This window comes from Manis javanica, chromosome 1, assembly GCF_040802235.1.
Source record: "Manis javanica isolate MJ-LG chromosome 1, MJ_LKY, whole genome shotgun sequence".
Taxonomy (NCBI): Eukaryota; Metazoa; Chordata; class Mammalia; order Pholidota; family Manidae; genus Manis; species Manis javanica.
In genome coordinates this window covers 17,234,902-17,247,137 of record NC_133156.1, presented here as the reverse complement: position 1 = coordinate 17,247,137, position 12,236 = coordinate 17,234,902, and the positions used below count along the sequence as shown (strand labels likewise).

At 40.9% G+C, this 12,236-nt stretch overlaps 1 protein-coding gene across 6 annotated transcripts in view; it reads right to left on the bottom strand.

The window, feature by feature from the left end:
• The window catches only part of PDS5B (PDS5 cohesin associated factor B), a 184,549-nt gene extending 172,532 nt beyond the window's left edge, over positions 1-12,017 (bottom strand). For all 6 annotated transcript variants that reach the window (XM_037012406.2, XM_037012409.2, XM_037012427.2 and 3 more), the window contains exon 1: positions 11,863-12,017. The gene's annotated coding sequence lies outside the window, so the exon portion shown is untranslated. The remainder of the gene's footprint in view (positions 1-11,862) is intronic.
• Positions 12,018-12,236: the final 219 nt, after the last annotated feature.

The following is a 12,236-nucleotide window of genomic DNA, read 5'->3' as shown; positions in this document are numbered from 1 at the left end:
TGTATACATATGTAGGTGTATACAAAAGGCCCGTATTCTTCTCTCTTAAAATCAGCACTGTGTTGAAGCAAAAGATAACACATCAACAGCACACAAGTTAGAAGTAATTATGCTGTGCAAACAGTGCTTTGCTCTTTCATTTTACATGAAGTGGCATAATGTTAATGCTAAATAAACTATAAAAGTTAATTACGAATGCTATAATCCCTGCAGCAATACTAAGGAAATACAAAGCAGCATAACTTATTAAAAAGCCAATAGAAGACTTAAAATGGAATATATTAAAAATTTTTGGCTAACATAAATGAAGGCAGTAAAGGAAGGGAGAAAAGAAAAAACATAAATATAAAACACAGTAAAATGGCAGACTCAAACTCAACCACATAAATAGCATTAAATGTAAAGTTACCAAACCCTCCACTCAAAGGCAGAGAGATTGCTAAATAAGTTCAATATTAAAAAGAAAAGAAAAAGCCCATTAAATATATGCTGTCTGTAAGAAATGCACATTAAAAACAAAGGCAAAGGTTAAAAGCATAATGATATAAGAATTGTATCCCATGAATATAAATAGTGAACATAAAACAACTGGTATGGTTATATTACATTAGAAGAAAACAACATGAATAAAAGTTATCAAAGATAAAGAGATAATAGGTCAATTCATCCCAAAGGCATAAAAATCCTAAATGTGAATGCATCTCGTCTCAGAAAGCTTAAGGCAAAACTGCATGAAGGAAATGTATGAGGCAAAAGCAGACAAAGTTTGAGGAATAAAGAAATACAGTTACAGCTGGAAATTGTAACCTCCTCTCTCAGTAAAAAAAAAATCTGTATGTGTATAAATCAAGGGTCAACAAACTGCAGGGCAGATCCATTGCTCTCTACCCATTTTTGCAAATAAAGTTTTATTAGAACACTATGTCCATTCACTTACATATTGCCATTGCTGCTTTTGCACTGCAAGGGCAAAGGAGCTGCAACAGAGACTGTATAATCGACAAAACCTAAAATATTTTCTATATAGCCCTTTACACAAAGTTTTCTGATCCTAGTATTGATGACTTAAACACTACTATTAACCAACTTGACTTAATTGAATGACAGACTATACACTACACCACAACGTAACTCTCAAATTTCAAAAGAGAGAAATCTTAAGACCAGAACAGAATTATATTAGGAATCAATTATAACAACCTATCTAGGAAAAACCAAAACATTTGGAAATTAAGCAACATACGTCTAAATAACTCATGAGTCAAAGAAATAATTACAAGAGAAATTAGAAAATATCTTGGACTGACTGGTAATGAAAAAACAACATACAAAAATTTCTGGGATGTAGTTAAGCAATGCTTAGAGGAGAACTTACAGCTGTACATCCTTATATCTAAAAATAAAGCCTTAAATAGAAATACCTAAATTCCCACATTAAGCAGCTAGGGAAAAAAACAAATTCAGAAAACAAAGTGAAGGAAATTATCAAGATAAGAGCACAAGTCAAAATAAAAGAAACCACTGAAACCAAAAGCTTTGGGAAGAAAAGAAACTGCTAAACCCAGAGCAAAAACGGCCAAGAAAAGAAGAGTGTAAAATACAAACTAGCATAAATAACATCCAGAATAAAAGACGGATCACTACAGGTCTTACAGACATTACAAGGATCTTAAGGAAAATCATGAACTTTATGCCAAGAGTTTAGATAACAAATGAAACAGACAAGCTGCTTGAAAAACCGAGATAAAAGAGAAAATCTGCATCACCATATATTTACTAACAAAACAAAACCTGTTATCAAAAATCTTAGCCCTCACCCAGACACATACACCTCCATGCTTAGACGGTCATCAAACACTAAAAAAATAATACCAATCTTACACACAAACTATTTCTGGAAACAAAAGAGGAAACTCTTGCTAATTAGTTTTAAAAGGGTAGTATAACCAAAAGGCATCACAAGAAATGATAAATTCCTCATGAACACAGACCCTAAAATCCTTACTAGAAGACCAAATCCAGAAACAGATACAAGGACATCACAAACAAGTGAGATTATCCCAGGAATGCAAGATTGGTTTGACTTTTAAAAATCAATATAATTCACATTATAACAGAATGAATGGTAAAAGACAAATGTAATCATCTCAATAAATGTAAAACAGGAAGGGGGATGCATCTGACAAAATTTAACACCCATTCCTAAATTTACAAATTAAAATATTGGTAAACTGGGAATATACGAGAACATCCTGCATCTGATTTCCTTTTTATCTACAAAAACCCACTGTTGACATTCTATAATGGTGAAAAACAATGAATGCTTTCCCCTTAAGATTAGGAACAAGACAAGGATGGATGCCCATTCTCACCATTTATCTTCGACATTAAAGATGCTAGATGGTGCAGTAAGGGGAGACAAAGAAGTTAAAAGCTTATGGGAAAGGAAGGAACAAAACTGTCTTAAGCCACAGATAGTATGATTGTTTTTATAAAGAAAATCCTAAAGAATCTACTAAATGAATTGAAATAAGGTCAAAGGATACAAAGACAATAATTTTTTAAACTTTGCATTTCTATATGGTAGCATGAAAAAACTGAAAAATGAAGTTAATAAAGTTTATAAAATTTCATAAAATAAAATTTCATTTGTATTAGCATCAAAAAATCTTTAGGAATAAATTTAACACAAGATCTCTAAAGAGAAAATTAATATGCTACTTTTTATCATATGTAAGTTAATATATTAACATAATTTATATTAACATAACTAATATTAAGCCATAATAAACTTTTAATATTAACTATTTTAATATTTATTACATATTTTAAAATATTAAAAACCTATTTCGGTAGGCTGATGTAAAGAACTTGCATTTATATACATGTGTATACATACATATATGTATGTTTATAGTACATGTTACAATAAGGATCTAAATAAAAGGAGGAGTGCACAGCTGTATAAATAAAACTACCCCAAACTTAGCAATTGAGAACATTTAGTAGCTCAGTTTCTAGGGGTCAGGAATCCAGAATACCCTAGCTGGTGCTTCTGGCTCAAGGGTCTCTCATGAGGCTGCAGTCCAAATGTGGTCAGTTCTGTGGTCAGCTAAAGACTAGAGGATGTGCTTCCAAGCTCACTCAAGGGTACTGGCAGAAGGCCTCAGTCTCTGTCACGTGCATGTTAGGAGACAATACTGCACAAGTCTCTTGCACCTGAGGCTCTGACTGCCTTTTGTTCCATACTATCTTTCCAATGATTTCTCTAAGTGAACACACTTGGAAGACAAAATCTCCTCCGCAGCAAAGAGCAGGCAGGCATGGTTACAGCCCATTAAAAAACATGCAGGTTCTCTATGTTCAGAGCTCCTCTCCTAGACCACAAGCCACTGCATAGGCAGATGTCATGTGTCCCCAGGCCCTCTTCATGTTACCTGGTGTGAACTGGAACTCAAGGAACTGGGCAACAATGCTGATATTTGGTTACAAACAGCAAATAGTACTATCATATATTCACAGTAGTATAAAATGGAAAACAACTTCAAAAAACTGTGTCAGTTTTTTTTATATACTTATACATACACATGCCTATGAACCAACAATTCTATTTCTAGCTAGTTACTCAAAAGAAATGAAATCAACTGTTCACAAGAAAACCCAAGTAGGTCTTATTCTTACAAGTAAAAAACTGGAAACCCAAATGTCCATCAACAGAAGAAAAGATAAACTCTGGCATATGCATCCAATGAAGTATGATTCAGCCATAAAAGAAAAACTGTGATACATCCAACCTGATGGATGAATCTGGAAATACGTGTTAAGCAAAAGAAGCTAGATGCCAAAAAAGCACAGAAGTATGAAGACAGAAGAAAACTATGTTGTTAGAAATCAGAGTGCTTGATGAACAGGGAAACTGAACAGAAAGGGCAACCAGGGAACAATCTAGGGTGATGAAAATGCTCTACATCATCTTTCAGCTGCATGGATGTAAGCGTCGCACCTCATCAAAGCGAACACCTAAGATCTGTACATTTTTACTGTATTTAATTCACATCTCAATATAAATAAAAATACATTTTTAAAGTCAATGTATGAGTGCACTATATTAGCTTCCTATTTTTCTTTAGTCCTGAGTTGCCCATATGTCTACAGTGCATATATTTGTGTATTCGGCACTTATTACCACCTACTATGTGCCGAACGCTATGCTCGATTCCAAAGTAACAAAGTCCATGCCCTCAAAAGGGTAACATTCTGGGGCAAGGAAACACAGGTGTGGGTTTCCATTATAGAGGCAGGGTCTTGGGAGAAAAAGAGAGCACTACCCTCTGCCTGAGAAAAAGGAGGTATCAGCAACGCCTTTCCACTAGGTGGAGCACAACTTTGGACATGTGGACAAGCAGGAATGGACAATTATTAGCACAGAAATTACCACACGCAAAAATGAGACAAAGGGTTTAACACGATAGGCATCCATGAGTAGTTCAGTACTTTTGGATGTTAGAAAACCTATAAGGAAGTAAAAAGAAATGCTGGCAAGGTAACTAGGTACGAGGTTAATGCTAAAATACTTGGATTATAGAGGCAGTGAAGAGCCATGGAATAGTTTTAAGCAAGGAAACGATACATTCAAATTCGAGATTAGAAAGACCACTCCATTAACAGTGTGAAAGACAGCCTGCAAGAAGTGAAATTGTAAGCAGAGCCCTGTCAGAAGGCAACTAGAGGCAAACAAGCAAGTCATGTTTACTTTCAGTAAACCAACCAATGGCAAATGCACCGAGGAGAAATTTAAGAATCTCCAAAGTGGACAGGAAAATGGGTAAATATTAAGATCAGACAGTTCAAAGAAAAAAAACTGCTCTTGAACTTAGGAAAAGATGCTCAGTTTCACTAGTTTGAGAAATTGAGAAAAGTAAATTAAAACTCCGTAACTTATCTAAAACTTGGACAAAAGGTCCCTCCTCCAAGAAGTTTTTCATGGTTCCTGCACTCAGCCTAACCTGATTAATTATGTCCTTTTATCAAATTTCCAATTTCAAATACTTTGTTTACACCTCCCTAAAAGCACTTTGCCTTCTCCTAAATGACATGAATGGTTTTTGCCAATCGAGTGTCCATGCACTTTGCACCAGGTAAGCATTCAGCCTGGCTTATCCCAAAAACAGATGAGTTAGGGGTGAGAAGGTTTATTTTATGTAGACAAAATATTCTAAAAGTAGGCTGTGGTTACTGGTGCACAAACCTGTGAATGTACTAGAAAACAATGATTGTATGCTGTCAGTGGGTGAATTGTATTGTATGTGAATTATATCTCAAGCTGTTCTTAAAAATGACATATCTGCTACTATCCCCACTTTATAGATTAAGAAACTGAAGCCTGGCAGGATTAGGTAATTTTGCCCCATTGACACAGCTAGCTAGTTATGAAGACAGGATAAAAACTCAAGCACTCTTGACTCAAAGTCTGTATGCTTAACCACCATGGTCTTCTGCCTTCCTTAAAACAGGGCTTCACTCATCAAGCATCCCTTCAAATGCCTGAATATGCTCTGACTGCTATTCAAGTCTTAAATGCCAGTGACCTTCTGAACTCCAACTAGGGTAACAAAGCCTCCACCTAACAATGTTAACACCATAAAGGTAGGGGAGAAGGCAAGTCAAAAGCTGAAAGGAAAGACACCAAAGAGACAGAAGAGAAAACAAAGAGCTCAAGGGCCGTATTTTAAGGCTTGCCATTTTGAGCATAAGACTACATGAAACATTATTGCTACTGCTTGATCACTACCGTCAAAGTTGGTGGGAGGCCTAATGCAGCTGAGCTGGGGCTAACTGCAGGCTTCCTGGACTAGTCTAACAGAGACTGGGGTTTCTCAACCTTGGCACTACTGGAATTTGGGGCCAGATAATTTTTTGTGGTGGAGGGCTGCCCTCTGTACTATAGGGTATTTAGCAATATCCCTGACGACCTCAGACCATCAGATGCCAGTAGCACAACTCTGCCCACTGCCACCCCAGCTGTGACAACCAAAATGTCTTGCCAAATGTCTCTGGGGAGAAGTTAGGGAGGGAGGAGGTGTGTAAAATCACACCCAGGTGAGAACCACTGGCCTAGACTAGAGGTAATGATGAGGAGCCAGCTATCTGACGTTAACTAGAATATCTAACAACTGGAAACAGACAAGAACTTTTTAACAGCTTTACTGAGAAATCTTTGACATTTAAAATTACATATTTACGGTATACAACTCGATATTTTGATGTTTTATGCATTGCAAAAAGATCACAATCAAGCTAATTAGCATCACCACTACATAGTTACCATGTGTAGGTCGGGGAGGGGGTGGTGACAGAAGAGCATTTTAAACCAATCACTTCCCAAGCCAACTATGAAAAAACCCATTTCATAAAAAAATATAAAGCTGCAGGTAGGGGCAATATGTAGGAATTAAATAAGAACAAAACACATGTAGTCATGCTTCCATCCCCATTTCTGTACAGATCAGCATATAAGGCCTCTTACACTCTAGCAGAATATCAACGATAGAGAGGCACTATTGAAGACCAGGAAACAGATCTAAAGGATGTTAGAAATGAGAATGCTCCCCGTGACTGGTTTGAAGGAAAATCCGTTTCCCTCATAAGAAAACCTGTAAGTCCTTCATCTCTGGAGGAACTGAAATAATAAAGCAAACCAATGACAGTATAAATAAAAACGAAATGACAGTTGGGGGTGGGTGGGAAGGGGAATGGTGAGACCAGAGAAGCAGACAGTAGGAGACAAAGCTGATCCTATAAAAATTTATTTGCCCTGACTCTTAAATCTCCCTTCCTGCCTTTATATATCTTCTGTTAACACCAAGTTAAGGGCTCTCAATACCCTCATATTAACCCTTGGCTTTTCAAAGCCTAGGGCTGCTCCTCCTCGAGGTGCCACAGGCTCTAAAATCTTATTCCTCTCTAAAAGTCCCACTTCCCTCAGTCTATTAGGCTGTAAGGGGGAGGTGGGGAGGGGACAGTCGCAATGAATTATGCTACTAAATCGAAAGTATGTGCTCCAAGTAACCTCCACTCAATAGGTATATTGAAAAAAATGTTCACCCACACTCATAATCAAACAAATGTAAACCCAAAACAAGATAAAAATTTCAGATATCAAACTGGCAAAATAAAGTCCAAAGTTGGTGAACATGTAACAGGCATGCTTACTGCTGATTAGTATAAACTGTTAGAACCTAAATGACTCAAAAGGAGTCAGAATTATGATACATCCATATAACAAAATATTCTAAATATTTTTAATTGTGTTGATCTAAATATGCCAGCATGAACACAGCTCTGTAACATTAGAGAAAAAAAGTAAATTGCTATTTAAAAAAAGTAAACAGCAGTACAGTAAAATACTATTTGTATTTTTTTTGAAAAGTAAACTTTCTGGAAACTTAACAGCGGGTTGCCTTTTCAAGGCAAAGAAGAGGACAAGCAGCTTTTATTTTTATTTTTCTGTACAATTAGAATTTTTTAAAATTATGTATACATGTTCAACTTTTAACTTAACATATGCCGTTCTCTGAAGTACTCTATTGCCCCCAGTCTTAACCCCACTCTCACCACCACCAACCTCCAAACACACACACACACACACCCCCGTCCCAATATCTGAAAGTTAACTAAAACTGCCTAACAGAAATTCAGCTAGTAAGTGATATATTTTGGAGATACATATCTGGGGCTTTTCTTTAAAATCTCTTCACTTCTCTAAAACAATGTTGTAAATGAAAAAAAGAGAGAAAGAACCCCTACACTACCCAGGGAGCCATACACTCTAGTTTCCTTTAGGTCCCTAACCGTATTCTCGGAGAGAGACAATGGTTATGGTTCAAGTATGTCCTTCTCCTATCAGTTTTTTTATCTAGTCTTGGCTAATTTCACTCTCCCACACAAAGAGCAACCTCAACTGCCACTCAGGAGGTTGGAAAGTAGTAGAGAAGCCTGCCCCTTCCTTGCAGAACACCCTAACAGCAGGGCCCTACTCTGGTTTTTCTCAGCTCTCAGCACCTTGGTGCAGGTGGCCAGCCACTACTCTGAACTTCTATAGGGTCTCAGTCCTATTTATTGCATCATCCCTGGTACTGTATGTATAAGGAAGCTTAATATTTGTTCATTTTCACTGAATCAGGTCAGAGCATTCTCTGTCAAAGGAAGAGGCAGGTTAGTGGAGTACTTCTAGGTCATGGCCCTTTAAAGACGCCCCAAAATAGCTTCCTGCTTTAATCAGTCTTTCCTCCACTCCCGTTGGCTGACTTGTTAAGTTTTGCCTGGCTAAACCAAGTATTTTTAATTACTGCTTACTATTAACGTTTAATCACTAGAACACAATAACTATTATCGGTATTTTAAAATATCTCAAATTAATGGCTTTAAGATTGAAACTAAATTTTACACATCTGAGTTTAACTTCATGATTTCCTCACTGTACATGATCACCCCTCTCAAGTTGAGCAATTACAGTATCTAAGCAGAAAACCTACCCTTAATTTTAAACTAATTAGTGAGAAAGGGTTATAAACCTCTTCCCAGGATTGGGGAAAATGGTTATAATCAGGTGGTTCCTAACAGCACAGCGTGGGGAAGAGCTGACCTTCACACTCCAAGGAGTCAGAACTGCGAACCACTTGGCATCTTAAATAAGCTTAAAAAGTAAATACATACTTAGAGAAATTACTGGGTTTATTTTTAAACTAAGTATTTTTGGAATTTTTAACATTCCCAAATAGGAATACTCAAATACAATTTTCTCCAAATACCTATTGTAATTGAAAGTGACAAATGACTTGTGTAGCAAATTGAGTTTAAAAGTTAAAAAAAAAATACACACTCATACACAAAGACCTCTTATAACCAAATAAAGTTCAATACTAACTTCTAAATTATTCTGGCTTACAAGTTTCAGGAAGAATAAATAAATGTCATGTCAAGTAATGTTACACAGTGAAAGACCAAACAGTTCCTGGAGACAAGAGACATGCAAACCGTTACATTCTGAGACAACTTAAGTGGACTGAATCCTGGATAGAAATGATTAAAACCAGACTCTGAAACAGATGGTTAACCTTGAAACTTTTTATTTCTGGGCTAAATGACTGAAAAGAAAAGGAGAATAATACACTACCTGGCAATAATTTTAAATATTGCCTGAGTCCTGAATAAAACAATACAGACCATGCGGAAGCTTTTAAGCTTCCAGGACATCTAAGGACTGCCCAATTCCACCAAATGAATGTGACTGTGACTATGAATAAATCAGTTAAATTACAATCTGAACTTCTCATTCATATAAGCAAGTTGGAGATCATCTCTAAGTTTTCCCGTCACTAACACTGACAAAGGAAACACAAATTTACTCTTTTCTAATGCAAATTACATATAGTACTTGCCATCCCAGTCAAATCACAGTAAGCTCTGCTGTTAGTTTTAGGTACACAGGGTCAAAAAAAAAAGTAGCACTGAGGAAGCCAAAGGACAATCCCAATTCCCCAAGGAGGGAAAAACAGAAAGAACCCCTACCTGCTCTCAAAACAGTCCCCTCCTCACAAACTTTTGGATACAGTCTAACATTTCACTCACTCTTACCAAGGGCAAGCCCTAATATAGGGTATCACTTGTTTTGGGCTTAACTAACTATTGATAGAGCCTAGACCTCAAAATACTACTCTTTGTGACTGTCAAACCTGCAGAACAATTTTAAAATGAAGTTAAAAATTATAACAATTTTTATGCAACAGCCACCTCAGTAGAACTACTTGTCAAATACACTGAGTACAAAACAACTCAAGGGAACAAGAATCTTTATCATCACCACATTACCTCCTCTGATTATTGGGAAAAGTGAGGCAAAAGAAAGAACACAGGAAGGGTACAAAAGCTGCTGTGAAAACAAAGTCAATACAAAGAAAATCAACTTCGACAAAAAAAGGAAAAAATAAGAAAGGGCACAAAGCTCCCCCCACCCCAAAGAAAAAGCCAATCCAAACACTACCATGCCCTTTAAAATCCACCTTAAAACCCAGTTAAGAGGATAACTTTTTAAATAATAAAAAAAAAAGGCCACAAAGAAATTACTACTCAGCTACATCCGTAATGAAAATAATTAAGTGCACCATTTCTATACATATTTGTAAATTTACTTCGAAGGAATAATGAATGTTCTGACTTAAGATGTTTTTATAGTTGTTCTTTGAGAATAACTCTATCTGAACCTAAGTCCCATGTTTCACCTACATATTCACCACTACAAATTTTAATTAGGTTTTGACCTGCATACCACCACAGAAATGCTCATCTTATTGCCCCTAAAACTGCTAACACCCCTGACACCTGTACTACAAAGATAAAAAGTGTCCTTTCTAACCCTTATTTTGCTTAATACCACCATTTCTGTGATTTCAACGATTTTACCTGACTACTCCATGAGTTAACACAGAAAATGCTCCATCTTGGAACTTTAGTTGAGAACAATGATTATATTGCCAATCAGGCTTTAAATAATTATGGTTTATTTATAGCTGGCCTCCTATATACTTGAATCTTTCAAGTTTACGAGGAAGACAGTGGTAGACTCCCAACTCACTCAAGCCTGCTGACCGACCTTCGAAATTAAAGCTTTATCCAAAGTTTCCGAACTATTAAACAGGGTGGGATCGTTCGGGACAGCACCGCCCATGTATCGTTTCATCACAGAAGTATGAAAAGAGCGTTCCTAGTACCTTCTTCAAAATAAAATAAAGGATTCCCTTTATTGGGTCCGTCAAGACACCTAGAACGTGAGTGGAGTGGGCAGGGATCTGCTCTTGCAAACCCTTCCCCGCGTGCACACGGTCCGCGGGAAGGAGCGCGGTAGGTAACATGTAATTCCGAAGACGACGCGCTGCATTTCGGGGTTACAGCCATTCCCTCGAGTAACTGTACCGCTGCGGAGCGCGGCTGCAGCACATATACCACCAGCAGAAGCCACATACGAGGTTTTTCCAAAACTTTTCGTGCCACTGAGATAACGGCGCCCAACGTTAACTAGTCACCATTGCACACCATTTTCATTGTCTTTCCAACTCGGAGGCTGCCGAAAGGAAAGCCAGAACCCAGTTGTCGCCTGGGAGGAGTCGCTCCAGCCCGTGCAGGAGGTCCTCAGGGTTCCCGCGGCACCGGCTCCGAGAGGCGCGGGCAGCGCGCTTTATGTCGGGCGACGGGCGAGGAACAGTGTAAAAATGTCAGCCGGGCGGCCCGTTTTCCGCGCCCGCAGCGCAGGCTGGGCGCCGCGCGCAGGGGGCGAGGGCGCCCGCGGCCCGCACGCCGCCCCGGCCCGGCCCCGCGCTCCCTGCCCCGGGCCCGGAAGGGGGAAGCCCGCCGCGCGGATTCAACAGGAGCCCCGCGCCGCCCGCCCGCCGCCCGGGAAACGGCCGCCGGCCGCGGGGCGCCGCGGGGGGAGGGGCTGCGGGGCGCGGACCCCGGCCAAGCGCAGGGTCGCCGCCCGCCGCCCTCGCCCCCGCCGCCGCGGGCGCCCCGGCCCGGGCCAGGGCGGCAAGTTTGACTTCCCGGGGCTGCGCCCGAGCCCGCGGCGCGCGCCGCCCGCGGGGCCCTCCCCGCCCCCACCGCGCCGCCCGGCCCGCGCCCGCTCCCCGGCCCCGCGCCGCCCCGGCGGCCGGCGGCTGCAGCGCCCGGCCCCCCGGGCGAGTCCCGGCGGGCGGGCGGCGGCGCCTGAGCCCCGCCGCGGGTACAGCCGCGGTGGCGGGCGCTGAAAAATGGAGCGCGACGAGCAGAGGAGAGAGACATTTTCTTTCCGTTAACTGAATTGTTCCCTACCTCCGGGCGTCCGCCTCGAGCCTCCTCTCGCTCCGCGGCTCTCCAGGATCCGCCGCCGCCGCCGCATCCAATCGCCTCCTCCCCCCTCCCCTTCCGCAGCCGGCCCCGCCGTGCCTCCTCCTCTCCGCTTCAAAATGGCGCCAAGCGCTCTTCGGCGGCTGCTCCAATCGAACCGCCGCGGACGGCGACCTAGGGCAGGCAGAGCGCGGCGCGGGTACGCAGCGCCCCCTGCCGACCGGACGCCCCGAGCGCGCGTCCTCCCGCCCGCCGGGCCCCGTTCCGCCCCGGCCCGCGCGCGCGCGCGCCTGGCTCCGCCCCCGTCGCGCGCGCACGCAGCCGCGCGGGTGCGCCGCCGCCGGGGCCGCGGTGGCCGC